Source organism: Diabrotica virgifera, chromosome 2 (assembly GCF_917563875.1).
Source record: "Diabrotica virgifera virgifera chromosome 2, PGI_DIABVI_V3a".
In the NCBI taxonomy this organism is placed as follows: Eukaryota; Metazoa; Arthropoda; class Insecta; order Coleoptera; family Chrysomelidae; genus Diabrotica; species Diabrotica virgifera.
In genome coordinates, this window is record NC_065444.1 from 264285890 (window position 1) to 264311662 (window position 25773).

Consider the following 25773-nt stretch of genomic DNA (forward strand, 5'->3'; position numbering starts at 1 on the left):
ATCTGCGATACACCATCATCTTTAGCTTAATATCATTGTAGTTACACCCGAAAAATAACTTAAAACCATAAAATTATCCAAAAATGTATCGCAAATTTCTTCAAATGAAATTTGCGATGCAATGACATAAATTTGAGAACTGGCACAATTATTATGGTTTTAAGATTTTTTTTCGGGTGGAACTACAATGATATTATGCTAAAAATGATGGTGTATCGCAGATTTAAAATGCGTTTATCTCGAAAACGGTTTAGTTTAGGGAGATGAAAAAAATATACCTTTTTTAAGTAAAACTCATAGGAGAATAAAAATTTTAATGTCAAAATTATACAGAATGAGGGATAAAGAAAATTGAACGTAATAAATTAGTGCTGATAGACGTATGTGGCGCCCTCTGGGCAATACATCATTTTTGGTAGGGAATTTAGTTTTCTTGACCCAAAAAACCCCCACATACCAAATTTCATGTTGTTATCTCATACCTATAAGGAAATATTCAATAATAAATAAAAAAAAGAGTTTAACTTTGACACCCTGTATCTCGGTTATTATAAACTTTCTACCAAGGTAAGTTAGCTTAAATCGGCCTATTTTAACCTCAGGAACCTGAGGTTAAGCTATGGCCCATTCTTTACCAAACACCCTGTATAAATGCCGATTCTTAATTTTCCAATATCTACCTCTTTTAACAGTCAAATTAAATAAAACTTTTTGTGGTTAGTTTACAAAAGCACGCAAATACAATTTAACATTATTTGCAGCTGACTTAAAATAGAAATAATAGTAATAAAAATACCATCTAAATATTGCACATTCTTGGTGGCTTTTATCTTAAGCTATTATGAGAAATCCATTATTTATTTATATTCTATCAACTCCCCCATCGCGTCATTCCAGACAAATCCGTGTATTAAACTGTGATCAATGGGTTTTACCGGTTGGAACACCTAAAAATAAATCATCTACCTAATCTAAATCTTTCGGTGTACGTCTAGGTACACTCACTGTCAACTGTATTTAGATAATAAAAATAGATGTAACTACTTCCGGTGCATTCTCGGAATTCGAGGAAGTCCGCTGTAGTTTATTTACACGGATGCATATGTACTTGCATGTAAATTATATCATTTAGATGATCTGCGTAAATTATACAGGATGAGGTATAGTATACGATTAGTACACTAATTTGTCGCTACAGAAACTCTTACTATAGAAAGTATATGAAATGGTAGGAGCTTTGCAGTTTGTGATTGTTTCAAACACTTAAAATTTTTCCTTTCCCAAAAGGTGAAGAGATTGTTGACAATATACAGGTATCGCAGAAAAATATGCTCCGATGAATGGGCAGACCTTAGGTCTAATGAAGAAGAAAGAAAAATCATGACTTATAAAAGAATAAAAATATCATCAACTGGTATGCGTTCACTTAGTCATAAGTCTTCCTAAGCTCTTTTCATCTGCCTCTGTCTTGTGCGGCTTGCATCCAGTTAATGATAACGGGCCTTATGTCGTCAATCCATGTGGTTGTGGAGTGGTCTGTGCTCTGTAGTTCTCCTGGTCTTCGTCTCCACTCGGCAATACGATTACATATTGTCCATTATCAAATTATCGCTCATTTTCATTAGATACCATATTTCTTCGTTTGGAATTGAGTCTGTAAGAGATATACCCAACATATGGCTTTCCATAACCCTCTGAGTCACACGAATCTTGTTTACTACCTTTTTGTGGGTTTTAATGTTTCTGATCCATGATTGAGTACAGGAAAGTACTCAAAAAAAGTAAAGGTTGGACACCGCGAAGAACGCCAATGAAATTCTTACGTAGGAGCTCTAAGAGAAGCAGAAAAAGATAACAGGAGAATAAAGAGAAAAGAGAAGAGAAAAAGAGAAACAAATGACACAACATACATACCGCCAAAAACTTTTAACTATAACAACTTATTTGTCTATTAATTAGTTTCTATTTTATTTAAGAACCTAAGTAATCTATCCACAACCGGTGTAACTGTTACCTGAATCAGGAGCTTTACAGGATTTTGCACTATTAAGAGCACACTCTTATTCACTCCTTGTTGTAGCTACCGTATTCTTCAGTTCCAATCATCTTCTTCAAACCCGGTCAGCACTCCTTTAAAACATTTTAGAAGTATCTTTCCCATCTTCTTCTTTATGCCATCTCCTCTAATAAGGTCGGCAACCATCATGGCAATTCACACTTTCAATAACGCTGCTCTAAAGAGATCAGCAGAAGTGCAGTTAAATCAAGCTCTCAAATTTTTAACCACGAGATGCGCCTTTTTCCACGACTGCTTCTAACCTACATTCTTTAATTGTATTTAAAACCTCTTTTTCTTTTCCCATTTTTTTCTCAATACCTCGACAGTCGTGACTCTATCCACCCAACTTATTCTTAGTATCGTGAGCGGCCGTGGGTAACGGCATAAACGCTGGCCTCATACGCCAGTAGACGTGGGTTCGATCCCTGCCAAAGACAAACCATTTTCATTTTCAATAATGACACGAGCCGTCTCACCGTGCCTCGGAGAGTACGTTAAGCCGTCGGTCCCCCTGGGCTAGTGTACATCGACACTAGTTACTTGAAACAGGGTTAAAGATGTAATTGGCGCTGGAACTATCCCAAAGGATCTCCCCGGCAAAAATGCCATACGATATTATTATTATTATTCTTAGTATCCTTCTGTATGCCCATAACTCGAAGGCTTCCAATCTGTTCGAAACATCTTTCTTTAATGTCCAAGCCTCCAACCCATAAAATAATACGTAGAGCACGTAGAAGTCTTATCTTTAAAGAAATCGTAATATCCCTGCCACAGAATATGTTTCCCATGCTTCTAATTAATTATGTAATTCCAACAGAATTTTATTGTTATCATCAATTAGTTGGTGCTTTTATTACTTTCTTTACGTCAGTAGCGTACTGATAGATCAGCGGGCCCTAGTTCCAGTTTGGATGCGGGCCCGCACGCCCAATAGAAACACACATTGTATATCGAAAGTTTTTAATAAACATTAAATATATGTAAATCATCATAATATGTATTTCAACGTGAAGTAACCAAAAAATAAAGCACTTTTCGGGAAACACTAATCACAGCTTTTTTACAGTGTTTAAAAAGCTTTATTTTTGTATTTTTTTTAGTTTCTTCCATCAATATTAAGTATGTAACGCTCAAAATAAAGTTGGTCCCTTTTTTTTTGTTAAAAAAAATCGTAAAAATCACCCCCTAATTAGCATTTCAAATGAAATTAATCGTTAGCGCTTCACAAATTGACTTATGTATTGTTTATATGATCTCTAAGTTTTATTGGTTCAAAGTGCTCATTTTTGTAAAAAAAACTGGTTTTGAATTAAAAAAAAATTTAATTTTGAAAAAAAAAATTAATTTAACTTAAAAATTATTGGTGGTACCAAAAATCTCAACTAGTTAAAAATATAGGTTTTACTATTGTAAATATTTTGGACTTTTTGTTTTCCTGAAGACAAAAATTGGTTATATAAGATATGGCTGTTCAAAATTTGCATACACTCGTGATTAGTGACTCGTTTAAGCCCATTTAATTACAGCCTTTTCAAAAATAAACACTTTGAACCAACGAATCTTACATATCTTATAAATAATACATAAGTAAAGTAATAAAAGTCAAAAATTTTCTACATCTAAATCTCGTCATAATTAAAAACCTTAATATCGGAAAACTAAAGCAGCTTTTAAAAAATAAACATTGGAAAGAAATTTATATCAACAAAATATTAAGAATTTAATTTCAGTTATTAAGAATTACCTAAAAGTACAGACTGAAGGATAACAGTGCTATAAACACGAGTATCGAGCATCGATCCTATTATATGGAGATTATTTTTATGACCCACCGTATAAAACTAGCATTGATCAATTTCTGAATTTCTGCAACTTTGTAGTTTACCTACAACTTTTCATGGATCGTGCTAATATAAAAAAATACAAGTTGTGTAAAAAAATACAATAAACCAGTGTTGAAACAAGGGCTTCGGTAAGCAGGTAAAACGAGTAAGGAACTTTACAGAAGCGTTCCCTGTGTATCTTAATAAATTTTGTTTTCAAATTTTTTGATGAATATACATTCTTCGTTTTTATTTATAGGTACCTACATAAAAATTAAAATTTATTAAACAGTTACATTTCCTAGTGTGTACTTTTGTAGTTCACAATGTCCCCATCAAATTAGAAACAAAAGAAGCAGAAAACGCGTTAGAGCGGGCCCGTGCCGCGCAGGGTTCCGCGGAACCCTGCGGAGCCATGCTCAGTACGCCACTGCTTTACGTTATCCCTTTGATTTCTTGAATGGTGGAGGAATTCATCAGGACAAAGACGGGCGAAACAATTCATTATAGAACATTCGCCAAAATTTACAGCAGACTTAATTGTACTAAAGTGCTTAAAGGCACTTTAAGCTGAAAATAGGTAGTTGAAGCTGATGGTATTGGCAGATGATGACCTATGCAGATTCTGTCAGGTAGAAGAAGAAACAGCAGAGCACATTTTGTGTTGTTGCGACAGCCTGGCAAATAATGGCGGTTCTTTACATTAGGCAAAGAAAAACCACCGACAAAGAGCTACATGGAAGGTTCAGTCTCGAAGCTATTAGACCTTTTAAAAAGGATCAGGCTAAATAATGTAATCTAGGATTAGAAGTACATCGATACGCTTCATTTATTATTTTTTTAATTGCTAATTTTAAATATTAACTTTCTTTTCTAAACGAAAATAATATGGGTCATTTAAAATTCACATGTGTTTCGCTCCTAAAATACAAAAGCAGATTGTATAAAATTAATGTTTTTTTCTGGGAAACACATTCCCCATTAAATAGTTACCTTATCAGACCTTATGTCAATAAATCACTTTTTGAATGCATTCGAAGACGCTTCTTAAAGGGCCAGCCTCTTTATGTTAATAAATTAGTCTTTAACTTAAAACCACAGACATGTGTTTTCAGTCAGTCGATCCACAACAACTAGTCGATACACAACCCTCGCTGGGCCAAATAATAACAGCCCTCTTACGAGATATAAGCATGCCTTTTTAACCAAAAATAAATAAATATTACTGTTCGTTGTTTTTAAATTAAGTTAATTGATTCCGTTAACCACCAACGGAACAGAAGGACCGCAATAGATCTGAAAGGGTTGCAGTAGAATGGTCCAATAGCCACATCACTGCATCTATCTATCTATGTATCCCTTCTATTATTGATTTCGTTGCATGATTGATTCCACAATTTCTTTAGTTTCTTTTATTTTTCTTTTATTTTTTAGGTAATGTAGTCTTTCTTTCAAAAGATGTACTACAGTTTCATTCGTCACCCACATTTTGTTTTTGGCTGATTGCAACTGCAACATATTTTCCATATCAAAAATTCATTTTAATTTCTACTTGAAGATATGCCTACATTCGTTGTAATAATTGATAGCAGGTAATTTGATGGTAATTTATGATACAGCGTCGTATGCAACTAGCCCATAAAAAATAACGGTACAATAACTGATAGATACGCAAATTTAAAGTTGAAGAAAACAACTTGTTCCTACTTACAACTTTCGATTTCAAACCGGTCTAACGTGCATAAAAAACTAACGCAACGGTTGGACTGTCAGCTGATTCGGTTTCAATTTGAAAATTAACCTGTAAGTGACTCATCGCCTATCATCGTTTCGCGCTTTTAGCTATTATAGACCAGGACGTTTAGAACAAAAACACCGGAATCCGGAATAAATCGATTTTTAAATAGGTACATAGACGGGGCTCTACCGTCGGCCCCGTTAGCGAAATTATTCCGATTCGATTTTTTTGCACAAACTTACTTAAAAAGGGGTACTGATAACAAATCCACAGGGTGCCAGGCGGAGCCGCGGTCGAAAAATTGTTTAAACAGTTTTTTTTAAACAAATTCACAAAAATAATTATTTCATTTCGAACATTTTTTTTACATAACTTGGGTCATTCTGAGCAAAAAAGGTCTTGTCATTTTTCTCTAAAATTGATTGTTGTCGAGTTATACGCGATATAAAATTTGAAAAATGCGAAAATTTCCATTTTCAAGGCTTAATTACTCGATTAAAAATTATTATTATGAAAGTCAAAAAGTGGCCAGATCAAAGATTAAAACCCTTCCTTCTAGATCCTGAAGAAATTTTTGTCATTATTTTATTACAAAGCTGCTATTTTTAATTAGGCTGTACCGTCGCCCCCGTTAGCGAAATTATTCCGATTCTATTTTTTTGCACAAACTTACTCAAAAGAGGACAAAGACGGAAATATTATTGTAGACTTAACAGAAAAAATTAATAGATGGAGTGAATACATAAGAGAATTGTTTGAGGACAACAGAAATAACATTGACAAGGTAAATGGTGAAACGGGACCTGAAATCCTAAAATGTGAAGTAGAAATGGCACTTAGAAATTCCAAAACTGGAAAGGCAAATGGACCCGATGAGGTTCCTACTGAATTACTAAAGCTCTTGAATGATGAATCAATAGGTGTAATATTGCACTTATTTAACACAGTATACAATACTGGTATTATACCTCAAGAGTGGCTGGCTGCTGTCTACATTCGTTACACTGCCAAAGAAATCCAATGCAAAAGAATGTTCAGAACATCGAACAATATCTTTAATGAGCCATCTACTAAAGATATTTCTAAAAATCATCCACAACCGAGTTTATCAAAAGTTGGAGTCAGATATTAGTAATACACAGATGGGGTTCAGAAAAGGACTAGGTACTCGAGAAGCTCTCTTCGGTTTGAATGTTCTTACACAAAGATGCCTAGACGTTAATCAAGAAGTACATGCATGTTTTATCGATTTTGAAAAAGCGTTTGACAGAGTACGCCACGATAGGCTAAGAGACATTCTTGAAAGAAAAGACATAGATAATAAAGATCTGCGAATAATTCTCAACTTATATTAGAATCAGAAAGCTAACATCAAAATAGAAAACGAGATATCAAAAGCAATAGAAATACGTAGATGAGTAAGACAATGATGCATTTTGTCACCACTGCTATTTAATGTATATAGTGAAAGCATCTGTCAGGAAGCCCTTTTGCAAGCAAATGAAGGAATCGTAATCAATGGAGAGGTTGTAAATAATATTCGATACGCAGACGACACTGTACTAGTTGCAAGAACAGTAGAAGAATTACAACGATTACTTACAAACATAAATATTGCTTGCAACAATTATGGCATAAACATTAATATCAAAAAAACCAAGTATATGGTCTTCAGTAAAATCATGACACAACCAGCACATATTAGTATAAACGGCATTCAAATTGAAAAAGTATCAAGTTATAAATACTTGGAAACTTTGATAAACGAAACTGGAGACCAAAACAATGAAATAAAAAGACGTATCGAAATTGCCAGGGCCACCTTCATAAAGATGAGAAAATTCTTCTGCAACAGAGATATAAGCATCCCTCTACGATTAAGAATGCTAAGTGGTTACGTATTTAACACGCTATTATACGGTGTAGAGGCCTGGACTCTCAAACAGAACAACATAAAAAATATTGAAAGTTTCGAGATGTGGTGCTACCGTCGAATGCTGAAGATAAGTTGGGTTGAAAGAATCATAAATCTTGAAGTAATACGAAGGATAGGAAGAGACCCAGAAATTTTATTAACGATAAAACGAAGAAAACTCGAGTATTTGGGTCACCTGATGAGAGGTCATAAATACGCATTACTTCAAAATATAATGCAAGGAAAAATAGAAGGAAAACGGAATCCAGGCCGTAGAAGAATGTCGTGGATGCGGAATTTGAGAGAGTGGTTTGGCTGCACCACTAATGAACTTTTTAGGTCAGCTGTAAACAAAGTCAGGGTATGATTTCCAATCTCCGATAGGAGTGGCACAAGAAGAAGAAGAAGACTCAAAAGAGGTCCTTATAATAAATCCAAAGGATGCCAGGCGGTTCCTTGGTCGATAAATTGTTTAAATATTTTTTTAAACAAATTCACAAAAATAATTTTTTCACTTCGAACAATTTTTTTTAGATAATTTGTGTCATTATGAGGAAAAAAGGTCTTTTGTGATTTTTCTCTAAAATTGATTGTTGTCGAGTTATACGCGATTTAAAATTTGAAAAATGCGGAAATTGCTATTTTCAAGGCTTAATAACTCGATTTAAAATTATTATTGTATAGCGCTAATTGTTAATAATTAAAAATAACAGCTTTGTAATAAAATAATGACAAAAATTTCTTCACGATCTTCAAGGAGGGGTTTTAAACTTTGATTTGGTCAGTTTCTGACTTTCACAATAATAGTTTTTAATCGAGTTATTAAGGTGGAAAATGGCCATTTTCGCATTCTTAAAAATAGGTGAGAGGAAACAGTTGATTTGGTATGGTCATGTTCAAAGAATGGAAGACGCAATATTACCCAAAAAGATTATGCAGTGGGTACCACCAAACCGCAAAAAACGAGGAAGATCCAAAAAACATGGAAAGAAGGGGTAACCAAAGCAATGAGTGCAAGGAATCTTAGAGATGGCCAATGGGATGATAGAAAGACGTGAAAGTTAGGCATCGGACAACGTCGAAAGACGTTCTAAAATCGATATATGTAGGTATATATATATTTAAAAATCGATTTATTACGGTGTTTTTTGTGCTAAATCCCCTGGTCTATTATGATGAATCACGTAATAATTATTGTACACTATTGATATGATAACTTAAAAATAGGAAAGGATGACATGTTTTATTTGTTTTGTAACAATTTACTCTTCTAAAACATTTTTTACAGGTATTTAGAATAATACAAAACATGTACTATTCGCCAAAATAAACAGATGCGAAAATTAACACGCACTGAATGATTTTTTGACAGTTGACATAATATGTGAAAAATTTGAATACACGGCCGCGGCGGCGGTTAAAATATTCTTCATAACGATTTTGCAGTTAAATATTCAACAAGCAGATATTGTAGGCCAGGACCTCTATTTTTGACCCTTCGCTTCATTATCGATCATTCGCTATCTGTACACTAAAACAGATACGAAGCGAATATGTTCGATAACGAAGCGAAGGGTCAAAAATCGAGGTCCAGGTCGCAATGAAATTGATCCGGCTTGCAATGAAATTCGTCCGGTTGAGTTAAACCTTCGAATCAGGTAAATAATTTTTCATTTAATGACCATGAAAAAAGTAGTACATATTAATAAGGAAAAATTTCATGAAATCAGTAGTACATACACACATTATAAAAAATATGAACATTTTATTTATATAGTTTACCTCTCCAGGCCTAGAAGGCCCATGGCTTGGTTTACTATTCCTTTCCGATCTCTCCTATTTGCTCTTTATTTTTCCAATTTGTGATGTTCAGTTCTTCTATGTCTTTTTCAATATATTCCTTCCATCTGGTTTTCGGTCTACGTTTCTTCTTCTTTCCTCCTATTCCTCCCGTTAGTATTTTTTTGGGAGGTCTCGTGTTTGGCATCCTTTGGATATGTCCCAACCATCTCAGTCATTGTGATTTTATGATCCCTACTATGTTTGGTTCACCATACATCCTCTCCAGTTCTACATTTGGTCTTCTTGTCCACATTCCATTCCATATCTTTCCGCCAAATATTTTTCTTAGGACTTTTCTTTCCCACACTTTAAGCATGACTTGCTCGCATTTGTTCATCGTCCATGTTTCACTGGCATACAATACTATAGGTTTTATCACTGTCGTCTTGTACATTCTTATTTTATCTTAGCCCCTCTAGATATGTTCTTATTTCTTAATAAGTTGTTTAGAGCAAAGATACAACGATTACGAGCCATAATTCTCGCTTGGATTTCTTCTTTTATATTTGGTCTCCTAGTGAATGTCGCTCCTAGATATTGGATTCTCTCTACTTCTTCGAAAATACATATTTTTGCCTCTGTGTTCATTGTCAGATATTGTCCTTATGTGTATTTTCGTTCTGTCCATTCCATATATTTAGTCTTCTCTTCGTTTATGCATATCCCTTTCTTTCTTCCTATCGCCTCTAGCCTTTTTAGTATTTCTTTTAATTCTTGTTTACTTCTGGCTATCCGTACCACGTCATCAGCGAATGCCAAGCATTGGTGTTTTCTTTGGCCCTGTGCTGTTAATTTCGGCTTCTCTGTTGACCGTTTCAGGAAGGATACTGAACAACAATGATGGCAGTACACACATAATATGTGTTACTATATAATTTTGTTGTACACACGTAATATGCTATAAACATAGAAATATTCTCTTAGGAAAATTCGGTATTTTATTCTCTTCGGCATTTTATTCACTTCAGTGTACCTGTATACTAACCCCATCAAAACAAGAATAGTTCAAAATAACAAATTAATACATAGAAGTAATTTGCGACAGCTAGCGCCTTGAATGTTGGCAAATAAGATTACAAACAAAGAACAATAAAGATTAATTTTATCTGGTCAAAGTGAACAATCAAATTTAAACAAAACCTCGGGTTTTCTAATGATTTTTGAATGCATTAATCTCTATTACATGATATATTATATTATAAATACCCACAATAAATATTTGGTTAAAATGAACAAAATTAAAATCGGACGAATTTCATGGTGACGAATTTCATGGTTACTTTTGAGGGCTAAAATAAATTCGGACCAGTTTCATGGTGTCATAAAATGAACAGGACGAATTTCATTTCGTCGGTAGGTCAGTAAAAAAAAACAGCTGAAACTTTTGTAGGTTGTAAAAGCTATAATAATGAGGGTTTCAGTTTATCAAACCTAGAAACAAGTTTGAAAATCTTACGACCAGTATGTGGCGTTATGGCGATTGTAATATTTTCAAACTTGTTCCTAGGTTTGACAAACTGTAGCTGATGACAAATCCTTGAAAACAGACAGCTGATTTTGATGTGTATCTTTTTTTACAAAATCCTTTTTTGCCTAATAAAACGTTTCTTATACATTTTAGAGAAAAATAGTTCAAATAAAAATTGTAAATCTTAAAAATTTCTTTGATTTCCTGGTTTTTAAATTACAATATATAAATAATTCTTCTTCTTCTTCTTGTATAGACATGACTCTGTCTCTGTCTGTTTTTTCAATGTGCCTCTAGTAAGTTGTCGTTCCATCGTTTTCGTGGTCTTCCCACTGATCGTCTTCCTATTGGGGAACTGTCTCTCCTGTTCTGACTACCCTATTTGTTGTCACTCGGCTTATGTGGTTATTCCATTCTATTCTTCTGTTTCTTACCCAGTTATTAATGGTATCCACCTTGCATCTCCGTCGTATATCTGCACTTCTAGCTCAGTCCCATAGAGTCTTACCATCGATTTTTCGAAGGGTTTTCATCTCCGCTGTTTCGAGCAATCTTTTTTCCCTCTGTGTCGGGTCGTGTTTCTGATGCGTATGTCATTATTGGTCTGATGACTGTTTTGTAAATTCTGCCTTTCATTTCTTTTCCGATATTTTTATTTCTCCATATTGTGTCATTCAGGCAACCTGCTGCTCTGTTTGCTCTATTCACTTGATCTTCCACTTCTGTTTCGAGTCTTCCGTAGCTAGATAGTGTGATGCCTAGGTATTTAAACTCCATCACTTGTTCTATTATCTGACCTTTCAGCTCCAATTTACATCTTATTGGATCTGCTGTTATCTATCATATTAATAATTAGCCTAGATAATTACAAAAAAAACCATATTTTTGCAGAAATTTATAAGTATAGTCGGTTCGCTAAACTCAGACACAATTGGCTGGTGATTTTAGTAAGTATTATTTTTGTTTTTGGCCAATTTTGCCAAAATTGGCAAAATTACTAACTATTTAGTAATTATCAACTACTTAGTAATTATTTTTTTGTCAATTTTCAAAATTGGCAAAATTACTTACTAAAATCACTAGCCAGCTGTGTCTGAGTTTAGCGAACCGACTATAGGTGATGGATTCGACCGGTACTTGATGGAAGTTCATGGTATCTAACAATAAACCACTAAAAAACTTTTGTTTTCAATTTGTACTTCTTATTCTTGATGTGCCTATCCGTGACGAATGTTGGCGATCATCATGGCAATCTTCACTTTGTCTGCGGCAACGCGGAAAAGCTGCACAGATGTTGTGTTGAACCAGGTTCTGAGGTTCTTTAACCAGGATGTTCTTCTTCTTCCTGGACCTCGCTTTCCAAATATTTTTCCTTGCAGGATGGCTTGTAGGAGGACATATCTGGATTCATTTCGCATAATGTGTAAAAAACATTCCAACTTTCGAGATTTGATGGTGGTCAGTACCTCTCGGTTCTTCTCCATTCTTCCTTCTAAGGACCTCCTCATTTGTGACCCGATCAGTCCATGGGATTTTAAGAATTCTCCGATATAGCCACATCTCAAATGCTTCCAACTTTCGGCACATATCCTCGTACAAGGTCCATAATTCAACACCATAAAAAAGGACAGAGAAGACGTAACATCTCAACATTCTTACTTTTATACCAAGAGAAAAGTTGTGGCTCTTGAAAAACGCGCCCATACGGCTGAAGATTGATCTAGCTTTTCCGATGCGCGCTCTTATCTCTTGGTTGTTGATCCATTCTTCATTTATTATGGTGCCGAGGTAGTTGTAGTGCCTCACTCTTTCTACAGGGGTTTGGTTGATATAGAGTTGACCTTCTGTTATCTTTTTCCTGCTTACGATCATAAGCTTTGTTATCTGTATGTTTATATTGAGTCCATATTGTTGACTGTAATACGTGATTTTGTTCATGAGGACTTGTAGGTCTTCTAGATTGTCCGCAAATACTATGGTGTCATCTGCATACCTGATGTTATTTAGCCGGTACCCGTTTAGTAGAATACATTTTTCAGTTTCGTGCAAAGCTTCGATAAATATTCTTTCAGAGTAAAGATTGAAAATTAGGGGGGACAAAATGCATTCCTGCTTCACTCCACGCATGATTTTCACATATTCGGTGTGTTCACCGTCAACTCTGAGGTTTGCAGTCTGATTCAAGTAAAGTTTTCTAATCATTTTCAGATCTTGGTTGTTAATTCCTGCTTCTTTTAGTATTTGCATCATCTTGTCGTGTTGTACTCGATCAAACGCCTTCTCGTAATCAACCAGACATGCGTATACGTCGCAATTGAAGTCTCTGCATCTCTGGAATAAGACTTGTATTGAAAACAAAGCCTCTCTCGTACCAACAGCATTTATGAACCCGAACTGGTTGGGCGAAATTTGACTTTCACATAGCTTGTAAATTCTCGTATGGATTACCTTTAGCAACAATTTTAGGAGATGACTCATCAGGTTTATCGTACGGTATTCTTCGCATTTTTTGGCTCCTGGTTTTATTGGAAGTGCAATAAACTCAGACTTTAGCCATTCTGTTGGTATTTCTCGAGAGTTGTATATTATGTTGTTAAATATCTTTGTGATTATTTCTATTGGTTCGTTGTCCATCAGTTTAAGTAGTTCTGCTTGTATATTATCGGGACCTGCTGCTTTGCCATCCTTTTATTAGCTGTGATATGGCAGAATAAACTTCCTGCTGTAATATTCTTGGTCCATCATTTACATCTTCTTCTAACTCAAAGGTGTTATCTCTTTGGTCTTCAAATAGTTTTTCTAGATATTCTTTCCACGTTCTAATTTTACTCTGTTTGTCTAAGATGATGTTTCCGTCAGAATCAGTTAGATTTCCTCTCCCTCTTTCAATACTTAAGTTGTATAATTTGTTAAGTACTAGTTAATGTCACTACAGCTCTTTCGGCAGGGAAGAAACAAGACTCTGTACAAGATTGTAAAACTTGTGTATGTGAGTGTGAGTTCCTTGTACCTACGTAATATTATTACGTTTTTTACTCTAATTCAAAATACAATTATGTAGATATTTATATGAAAATACACACATGCAAACATATATCGATATCTATGTAGAACTAAAAATAGGTTCAATGACAAAATACAGATATCGCTAAAACAATAGGAATGTATTGCTGCAATAATTTCAAACTGTTAAACAGGGAACATCTGGTATGCAAAGAATTTTAAGCATTCACATAAAATATTTTCATTCACCTTTGAAGTTCGAGAGCGAATACCTTTGGGATAATTTCATATGTCAGGCAAGAACGTTTTATGTACTATGTGGCCGTGGAACAAACACAAACAAGTAGAGTTACAGACAAAGTTAAGGTACTGGTAAAGGAACGTGATCATAAAAATGACGTCTTCTTCTTCTTGCCGTTTCCGTATTCAGATTCAGACGTTGGCTGTCATCATGTTTATAAGTTCCTGAAACCTCTCTCTATCGGCTGCTGCGAAATAATTCTTCTACCGTGGAACCACACCATTGTCTAATATTTCGCAACCATGAAAGTTTCTTTCGACCAATCCATCTCTTTCCCTCCACTTTTCCTTGTATTATAAGGCGCGAAGTAGATGGTATTTAGGCCCTCTAATTATATGGCCGAAGTATTCTGTTTTTCTCCTCTTTATGATGTTTATGAGCAGACGTTCTGAATTCATCATTTGGAGAACAGTTTCATTGGAAGTGTGCGAAACCCACGATATCTTTAGGATTCTTCGATAAACTGTTCTTCATTTGGATAAGAACTTATCAATTTCTCTCCGTATATAAAACTTCGCAAGTCATATAACTTTCGATGGTGTAATTCTGATGAAACTGTTGTAAATCCTCAACGATAGCAACAACGCGATAAAACGTATCAAATCAAACAATAATCTTAAATAAAATATATCGAGGGGTTCGAGCGAAAACCCGATAACTAACAAAAACATTGTTTCGAGATTTTAGGAAGTTTGAAGAAGATTTCAAATCATCATAGGAAGTTTAATCAAACATTTGTTATAGCCAAATGGTAGAGAATTTAATGTTTAGTTAGAATAATTTATTGTAAGTTTAATTTATAAAAACGTATTTACAAAAAATAATAAAACGTGATATTTATCGGGTTTTACCTCGTTGAATGAGTATAACATTTGGTTTTATTGGTTTTTATTTTTAATTTTTTTAATTATAAAATAAGATTTAACTGTATATTACTCCAACAAAAAAAATGAATCTACATTCTTTTTAGAAAATAAAAAGGTAAAATGTCTTCTTCTTCTTCCAATTGTTCTCCCATCACTAAGTCTGGAATTCGATCTATGATCTTATTACCGGTTTTTAAATTTGATATCCAATAAATTTGATTTGTTTTTTTCTTTTATGACGCAGAGTAGTTTTTTTTAAATCAAACCAATATCTTCTCATATTGACAGTTATATTGTACAAAATAAAACATTTTCAGAGTATACTACTACTAGACTACAGTAATTTCTACAGAGTTTATGTCTATAGTCTTTAGACAACTTTTTAGTACAATTAAATTTAAATTTACTACTATTGATTTGTTGTGGTACCTTGGAAGCTCTGATTTTGTTTTTCGTTATAAATATGGGCCCCATTCTAACCGTCTTTTTGTTCTTAATAATAAATTTCCAATTTACGCCATGTTTTATTGGGTTTTCGCAGGAAAAAAGTGTACTGAAATTTAATAAACTATCATAGTCTAAAATTATTTATTGGGTTTTCGCATGAATATAGTTTTTCAAAATTTACAATTTTGTAATCTTTGTCTCCGATAAAATTAATTATCAGTTTTTAACTCATAAATATTTCTAATAAAATTAGTAACTTTACACAGGAAAAAGAAAATAAATTATTTTACCGGAATATCATATTATAAATATGTTTACAACAAAGTATTTTTATTAGTAAAGTTATATATCGGTTTGCTGATATTTAAAAATACCAGTTAACCGTTTTTACCATATTTGATTTTTATTAGTTATTGTGCTCAAAAATGTTAATATCAAATAACAACATTTATCAGTGGTAGGAGACGTGTTTTTAATACCGCAGAAATAAAAATACCGAATTTCATAGTTTTGACATTTATCGGGTTTTCGCTCGAACCCCTCGATATATGTAATGTGACCGCCGCGCCGACTTGAGCTGACAAAATTTTTATACTTTCACAACAAACCACACAGCATCTTATTCTTATAATATCATTTTATAAAGTACCTACGTAACAACTGCAACCAGTTTTTTACAATCACAGTCCACCTTTTGCCAACGGCTAATTAAACTCAACATTTCGTCCTTCAAATTTAAAATCTATTTTAATATTCCTCGTCGAAGTGAAGTTTGAAGTTTTCGCCTCGTACAATACCACTGCAAACGTGCGATCAATCCCCAAACAATAGAATCACGCGAACTTTTCGTAGTCCTTGCAGGACTCTCCAGGTATGATCCTGCTGACGGCATTCTTTAATTCGCAGGATATGTAATTGGATTGGCATATTACGTGGGATCTTGTGGCCTTGCGAGAATACACACATGACTGTCTGATTTGAGTCAGTCATGGCTTGCTTGTTCTCTCATGATTGATTTTGTTAAGTGCTGCGGTGCGTATTCGTATTGTTTGCTGTGAGAAAACTGTTCCATGGAAATGCGTTCGGGATAAATTCGTTGTCAATTTCTCGGATTTCTCGTTGTCTTTTGACATATTTCCTTGTAAATGTATCTTCATCGCAAAAAAGGTCGATTTTCGTTAAGTGTCTTTAAAACTTTTTTACCTCATAAATCAGCAAAACCTGTCATATACCTGTGCCTTGGTATAAGAAGTGACTAAGTTACCTTTTTTCACTTTTGACACTTTTCATAAAATCAAGAAATACCTATCTCCTCAAAAACTCTTTGGTGCTACAAATACATAATGTAGATATGTTTTCTGCTTAAACCAATGACTTAGTCACTTCTTATACCAGACCACAGAAAAAAAAATCGTTATTTCTCCTCCTTATTAAGACTGTTATAAATTGCTGGCTGTTTACGGGAAAAAAAATCATTCTTAAGTCTGCAGTTCTATCGTCCCAAGTTGGGACATTCGTATCACGAGAATCTAGGTAATCATTATTTAAACAGTCCTTAAAATGGAACAGACTATTACGTGCTACATGAAATTATTATCTATTTTGCTTTCACCACACATGTTCTTACAAAACATAGCAAAGTCATTATGCTATCACTTGTTCGTACAACTGCTACTACGTTATCTTTTACTTCTATCAGTAATTATACCAAATTCACTATAGCAAGAAGTGTCTCAATTGAAGTTTCCATTACTTCTGGAATAGGTATCTATGTTTCTGATTCTAAATTTTTAAATTTAAATCACCTATAACCACACATGAAGATAAACATGAAGATCACTACTTCAAAATCACAAAAAAAATCATTTAAATGGGCTAAAAGCTTTTGAAACATTTCTTGGTTTGGTTAAGAACTTCTTAATGTCTCCCCGTATGTAAAACTCAGGTCATATAACTTTGGATGGTGTTGTAATTCTGATGAAACTGTTGTAAATCCTCAACGATAACACCAATTCGATAAAACGTGTCAAATCAAACAATAATCTTAAATAAAATATGTAATGAGACCGCCGACTTGAGCCGACAAAAATTTGATATCAACTTTCACAACAAACCTCACAGCATCTTATTATTATATCATTTTATAAAGTACGTAACAACTGCAACCAGTTTTTTACAATCACAGTCCACCTTTTGCCAACGGCTAATTAAACTCAACATTTCGTCCTTCAAATTTAAAATCTATTTTCATATTCCTCGTCGAAGTGAAGTTTGAAGTTTTCGCCTCGTACAATACCACTGCAAACGTGCGATCAATCCCCCAAACAATAGAATCACGCGAACTTTTCGTAGTCCTTGCAGGACTCTCCAGGTATGATCCTGCTGGCGGCATTCTTTAATTCGCAGGATATGTAATTGGATTGGCGGATTACGTGGGATCTTGTGGCCTTGCGAGAATAAACACATGACTGTCTGATTTCAGTCAGTCATGGCTTGCTTGTTCTCTCATGATTGATTTTGTTAAGTGCTGCGGTGCGTATTCGCGTTGTTTGCTGTGAGAAAAGTGTTCCGTGAAAATGCGTTCGGGATAAATTCGTTTTCGTTGTCGATTTCTCGGATTTTATTGGATGTGCGGTGTTTTCGTTGGATCACCTTCAAGGTAAGGCGTTTAAATCTAGCTAAGCGACTGTAAAAACTGTTGAGGCGATTCGGCATTTAAAACGTCAGTTTTTTATAGCTCAATATATTACAGAATATAATGCAATGAAAACCAATCCATATTTATGTTTTACGACCTAAACATAAAGTATTGCAATTATATACATTTACAATATAATCCTACCGTATAAGGAATTCATGAATAACTAAAGATATATTTTATGTTTCCAGTGAAGTTTTTCAATCCTCCCTTTCTGATTCCGTTAAATTTCTTTGTCCAAATATTTATGACTCAAAAAAATTTAGTCCTTTTCATACTTCAACGTATATTCAAAGAACGCTTTAACTAATATTCACTATTTAACTAAACATTGATGCGATATTCTACTTTGCAAAATGTAAAACTAGATCGATTATTGGGATAAAATCTTAAGGTGCCTTCTCCATTACTGAAGGTTGGCGATAAACTGCAGCAAATTACTCTCTATCTTGAGCTGTTCTTGGTATCGAATGAGTGTTCATGCCTGTCCAGTCTTTCGGCCAGGAGCATTTTCTTCCTGGACCTCTTTTTCCTTCACTTTCCCTTCCATTATGAGTTGTAGAAGTTGTACTTTTGTCCTCTGTAAATATTTAAATATGTCCTAGATAACTGGGGAATAAAATACCTTCAAAAATCTCAGTAAAATGCTTAAGGGAAGTGAGACAGTAGTGTATAATTTTATCGCTGATATTCAATCTGTACTTACTCAAAGCAAATTTTTGAAGAGGCTCTATAAGATATTGATTAAGGCATCTTAATAAATGGAGTCAAGCTCAGTAACCTGCGGTATGCACATGATACAATAGTGTTTTCCAATACAATAGAAGGGCTGCAAAACTTAATGAACAAAATAACTTAAACAATTAGAACAAAGTATGTAACGGAAACAAATAGAACATATGGACTGGATGTAAACACCAGCAAAACCAAGCTAATGATCATCAGCAAGGAAAAGATAACTGGAGTAAATCTGTATGTGTAATCACAATACAACTACTTAGGAACTATAATTAACGAGTCGTGGGCAATACCCAAGAGATTAGATGTCGCATCGGAAAGGAAAAAGTGCATTATTGACTATGAGCTCTGTGTTCAAGAGCCATGACTTCACCGTAGAAACAAAAATAAGGCTCCTTAAATGTTACGTGTACTTACTACAGAATGTTACTATACGTAGCAGAAACGTGGACATTGAAGACGGAAACTCTATCAAAACTTCAGGCTTTTGGGCTATGGTTGTATAGAAGGATCCTGAAGATACCATGGATAGACAACGTCACAAATGAAGAAGTGCAACGGAGAATGAACACAACCCAGATTTGGTCAGCATCGTGAAGGGTCGTAACCTGCAGTACTTGGGACACATAATGAGAAATCAAGGCAGATATGAGCTACTCCAATGCATTTTGCAAGGTGAAATTGAAGGAAAAAGGGCCCCAGGACGAAGAAGAATATCCTGGCTTGCTAAGCTGAGATCATGGTATAGAAAGACCTCAACACAACTATTCCGTATAACAACCATCATCCTAGTCAGAATGATCACTAGCGTTCGGAACGGACAGGCACCCTAAGAAGAAGAAGAAGAAGAAAATTTGGCTTATTCCCAATTAAAATAGTAAATTGTATTAAGATGACACAAAAATATAGTTTCGCGTGCATTATTTCGTCTATCATTTGACATAAAGCTTTATATTCTGAACGAATTATTTTACTAATACATACGTATATTTCAATATGTATCTACATAATATTTCAAAATGGATTACATTGTATGTGGTTTAGAAATATCAAGCTGCAAGTTATAAGCTAATTTTTTCACCAAGTATAAATATATTTCAACTATTCTATTAATAACTGTGTTCTTGACTCTATTTTATTTCTTGTTTATAAACAAATGTTACATAGTTTCTCATTTTTCTACATGCAATGCTGCCAGTGGGAGGAGCAATCGAAAGATAAGCCATAATTTTGTTGTTTACTATTAATTATTAATGTAAAAATGGTAAAAAATATTGAAAAAAATACAGATAATATATTGATTGCATTGAAGGCAGTTGATGGAAAATACAGGAGTAAAGAAACAAACGCTCATATGGTATTCATTGATCTTGAGAAAGCATATAATATGATAGAGTTCCTCGAGAGATTCTGTGGTGGGCACTCAATAAGAAAGGAGTCCCTGGTGAATATATAAAGATTGTGAGGGACATGTATGAGGGAGTAACGACTAGTGTTAGGACAGGTGTGGGAGAGACTGATAAATTTTATGTGAAAGTAGGAGGCTCGGTGCTTAGTCCGTATTTATTCTCATTAGTTTTGGACCAGATAACAGCGAAACTACAAGGTAACATTCCATGGTGCTTAATGTATGCTGATGATGTCGTGTTAGTAGGAAACAGTGAAAGAGACTTAGAACAAAAACTGGAGCAGTGGAGACAAGCTCTCGAGGAAAAAGGTTTAAAACTTAGTGGGACAAAGACAGAGTATTTGGAATGCTCATTTAAAGATGGAGTTCCTACAAATAAAATAGTATCTTTGGATAGTGAACTGATTGTAAAAAGCAATAGTTTTAAGTACCTGGGATCGGTATTACAGAGTAATGGAGAAATAGATAGAGATGCATGCAGTAGAATTAGAGCTGGATGGATGAAGTGGAAGGAAGCGAGTGGTGTGCTGTGTGACAGGAAAATTCCAATGAAGTTGAAGGGAAAATTCTATAAAACAGCCATAAGGCCCGCTATGATGTACGGAGCTGAATGTTGGGCAGTGAAAAAGAAAGAGGGACAACGAATGCATGTGGCGGAAATGAGAATATATACCTTTTACAAAATAAGGTTTTTATTTTTTTTTTACTTATAATTTCGGTGAAATTAGACAAGCGATGAATAAAATGAAATCCAATAAATCACCAGGAGACGATGGAATAGTGATCGAGGCTGTTAAGAATGGCGGTGAACCTCTAATGAGAAAAATAAAAGATCTCTTTAATCTATGTTTGACAAAGAAATCCATACCATCTGAATGGAATAGAGCCAAAACAATTCTTCTGCACAAAAAAGGAGAAAAAACTGATCTGGAAAATTACCGACCAATCAGTCTGTTGAACCATCTTTATAAACTTTTCACGAGAGTAATCACCACAAGATTAGACAAGAAATTAGACCTGTATCAAAGTAGAGAACAAGCTGGATTCAGAGCAAACTTTGGAACCAACGATCACCTCCAAACAATAAAACAACTCATTGAAAAATCCATAGAATATAACAAGCCCTTAGTTTTAGCATTCGTAGATTTCCACAAAGCATTCGACTCAGTAGAACTCGACAGTGTTATAGAAGCACTAAACGACAGCCGCATTGATAGCCGATATTCGAGGCTAATATGTAATATATATATAAATGCGACAAGCTCGATACAACTACACGCTAACAGCAAACAAATAAAAATCCAAAGAGGTATCCGTCAAGGGGATACGTTGTCACCTAAACTTTTCATATCGGCTCTAGAAAAAGCGATCAAAACCCTCGAATGGGGTGATAAAGGAATAAATGTGGACGGAGAGATGCTACACCACCTAAGCTACGCAGACGATATAGTCCTGATTGCAGACGATTTGGGACAAATAAAGAAAATGTTGGAAGAACTTGGTACGGCATGTCATAAAATAGGCTTAAAAATGAATATAACAAAAACAAAATATATGACGAACTTAGTACCAAGTAAACACCTTGAAATACAGAATGAACAAATAGAACTGGTAGACAAATATATATATCTGGGTCACGAAATTAAGATAGGTAAGGACAATCAAACAACAGAAGTATCCAGAAGAATAATACAAGGATGGGCAGCATACGGAGCTCTTAGGGACATTTTTAAGAGTGACATTCCAACTAACATGAAGAAAAAAGTTTTCGACCAATGCGTGCTACCGGTGATGACCTATGGTGCAGAAACATTATCGCTCACAAAGAAAAACGCACAAAAACTAAGAGTAGCGCAGAGAAGAATGGAGCGATCAATGATAGGGGCCACTCTGCGAGACAGGATTAGAAACGAAGATCTACGAGCTAAGACCAAAGTCATAGACGTCATTGAAAGAAGCTGTAACTTAAAATGGAAATGGGCTGGACACGTTGCCAGAATGAAGGACGGAAGATGGACTCGCAAACTAGTTGAATGGAGACCAAGAGCCGATAAACGTAGCAGAGGAAGACCACCAATACGATGGCAAGACGACTTACGAAAGACAACAAAAAACTGGATACAAAAAGCACAAGATAGAACACTTTGGAGACAAACAGGGGAGGCCTATGTCCAGCAGTGGATTGAGAGAGGCTGATGATGATGATGATGAAGGGCGCAGTAGTAGAGGTCGCTCACCTACTCGATGGACGGATCAAGTACAGAAAGCCAGTGGAAAAACATTCTCTGAATCCATGAGGGAAGCTCAGGACAGAAGCCGATGGAAAGAGATAGTTGCTCGTATTATAGGGAATCACGACACTCAGCAATGAGGAAACGACTGAGGAAATTGGCCTATGGCGTCACCAGTATATTTTGTTTCCTGCTGTTATTCCATTCTTACTTTCCTTATTTGTGCCATTTACAATTACTCCCAGAGTCCCAAGTACATATTTAAATTCTTTCAAAAGTAGACTCTTGTATCTTGATTTCTCGTCTTGATATATTTCCTTCTAGAATAGATTGGATATTTTGTTTTTCCTTCGTTAATTTTTAGATCTTCAGTGCTTCATTTGTCAGGATTGTTAATGTTTCTACTAATCTTTCCTTGTCTCTTCTCATGAGAACTATGACATATGTATATGCTATTATTTGTGTTGAGGAGTGTATGTACTATAGTTCCTTTAATTTCGCTGGCCTTGACTTTTTCTTTTACTTGTATGTTGAATAATCTGGTTGACAGAGAATCACCTTGTCGCACCCCTGTCTCGATTGCAATTGTGTTTGTGGTACCTTCTTCTGTTGTTATGTTAGCTCGGGATCCATCCATAGTCATTTTTGTTAATCTGAATAGCTTTACCGGTATATCTTGATTTTTCATTTCAATAAATAATTTATTCCTTCTAATACAGCCAAATGCTTGTCTGAGTCTACGAAGTGGATGTTAAGTTCTATGTTACATTCGTGGCATTTTCGTGGGATATTTGCACAAACAAATTGTATGAACATGGCATCGATAAACGATTTGAGGATTACTGACTTGCGAAAGGAGCTGGAAGATAGAGAAGTGGATTCTGTTGGAAAAAAGGTTGATTTAGTTCAACGTCTGAAGAACGCCCTTCAAGAAGAGGGTTTTTTTGGCCTTCGGGCTTATGTGCCATTCAGCCAGTAGCAAATGTGTAACCTATTCTAACTAAACTAACTACACTATTATTCTGGAAATTAAAAGAAGAACTACGATGGGGAGAGGAACTAGGATTACTTTTCGCACCTAGGAGTCATTCAAGGTGACTCACAGACAGAACGGGTAGACCACGGAAAGTAAATAGGTAAAATATTTGGCGATATAACAGAGGTAACGAGCTTAACACCTACACTAAAGTTTTAAGTTACACATTTTAATAAACTTAAGAATAATTTTGTATACCTGATACATATTTAATGATAGTAAATGGAGTAGATTGAAAGGGGGGTATAAGTTTTGCAATAATAAACTATTAATAAATTCCCGTCTGTATTTCAAATTTACTGCAAGCATAAAAAATGCGATATAAGTCGCTCACCACATTGCAGGTTTCACAAAGTTTGGTATTGACTACACCGATTCTATATAAATGTTGAGGAACACTTGCTGCCCGAATTTAAGCCTACAAATGGTCACAATATCATTCCTTGTAAAATCATACTCTTGGTGCCACAACACTGTTGAAATACTTGAATGTAACAGTGTGTATCGTGTGGGGAAATTACAGCAATATTTTTTCCAATGCAATTCCCATTTTCCCTTAAAATTACTTTTAGATATCGTTAAATATTCTTGAGCTCCTAAATTGTTCTCCATATACTACTGTCCATACTGTCCAGTTGTGACGCTTAATTCACCCAAGTGAATTTTAATTCGTACTGACTTTTTCTTAATTTATGAATTTTTAATTTGAATTCTCTAATAAAAGGATTTATATCAGTAGTAGTGTTGCCAGGTCCGATTTGTTTTTAATCGGTACATAAGCAAAAACAAATCGGGATTTAGGGTTGTAGATCGGGACAACCCTATCTCGGGTTTTAGGTTGTACTTACTGTCTACTTCAAAGATGAACTTGTACCGTTGGTTGCTTTTACTTGGGGGGTGACAGTTACAGTTACCCCTTCTCGGGGGTGAAAAAAAGGGCGTTTAAGGTAAGTCCCAAAATGGATCAACTGACTAACTCTAAAAAACTTTTGTTCTATATAATTTTTAAACTAAGTCGATACTTTTCGAATAATTTTATCCAAAAAATATTCTTAGCAAAAATGTAGCTTTTAAAAAAGCGAAAAAATTGTATGTTCAGAAAGTCTATAAAACCAGTAAAAGCAAAGTTGTAGCTCATCAAAAATACGTTCTTATTCGTCAAATTCCAAATCGAATTTTTCAACTTGAAATAACCAAAAAATTAAGCAATATTCGGGCAAAACATATTAAAAGTTTTTAAAGTGTTTAAAAAAAATCTTTAATTTTGTTTTATATAAAAGTCTCTAACATTAAAACTAAGCGAGTTACGCTCAAAATAAAGTTGGCTCCTTTTTTTAGTAAAAAAAAAATGGTGAAAATCTCCCCCTATTTAGCACCGTAAATAAAATTAATCGTTACCGCTTTACCATTTACTGTATATGTTTATAATTTATACGATCTGTAAGGTTTGCCTCTTGGGAGTGCTTAGTTTTGAAAAAAATTGGTTTTATAGTAAAAAAAGAAATTCTAAAATATTTGAAATGCCCTTTTTTCAAAAATTACTTTAAAAGTATTAGGGATACTAAAAATCTCAAGGAGTAAAAAGTAGGTAGGTTTTCAAAAATTGGTTCAAATATGGCTGTTCATATTTTGCATACACTCGTGATTAGTGACTCGTTCAGGCCCTTTTAATCATATCAAAAATACATAGGAAAAGTAAATTGTTTGTAAAGCGGTAACGATTAATTTCATTTGGGGTGCTAAGTAGAGGGAGATTTTTACAATTTTTTTACCAAAAAAAGAGTCAACTTGATTTTGAGCATAACTCACTTAGTTTTGATGCTAGAAACTTTTTTAAAACAATAAAATAAAGCTTGATTAAAAAAGTTTTAATTGGTTTTTCCGGAAAAGTGCTTCATTTCTTGGTTATTTCACGTTGAAATATTTGATTTGGAATTTGCCGAATGGGAACGTATTTTTCATTAGCTACAAATTTGCTTTTGCTGGGTCTATAGACTTTACGAATACACAGCTCTCTTTGTTTTTTTTCTAAGCTACATTTTTGCTAAAAAATAGTTTTTTCGATAAAATACTTACTTTTTGAGTTATTTGTGAAAATCGACTGAAAACGTGATTTTTTTGTCGAAAAATAAACATTTTCAATCGTAAATAACTCAAAAAGTATTAACTAAGTTAAAATTCTATAGAACTAAAATTG

General features: G+C 34.4%; 1 protein-coding gene across 10 annotated transcripts in view; it reads left to right on the forward strand.

Moving 5' to 3' along the window:
• LOC126880616 (NAD(+) hydrolase sarm1) overlaps window positions 1–25773 on the forward strand; it is a 496620-nt gene that overhangs the window by 320213 nt on the left and 150634 nt on the right. For 2 of the 10 annotated variants that reach the window (XM_050644617.1, XM_050644618.1), the window contains exon 1: window positions 17857–18124. The exons of the other annotated variants lie outside the window; for them this stretch is intronic. The gene's annotated coding sequence lies outside the window, so the exon portion shown is untranslated. Of the gene's footprint in view, window positions 1–17856; window positions 18125–25773 lie in introns of those variants that run through there. 10 annotated transcript variants of the gene reach the window in all.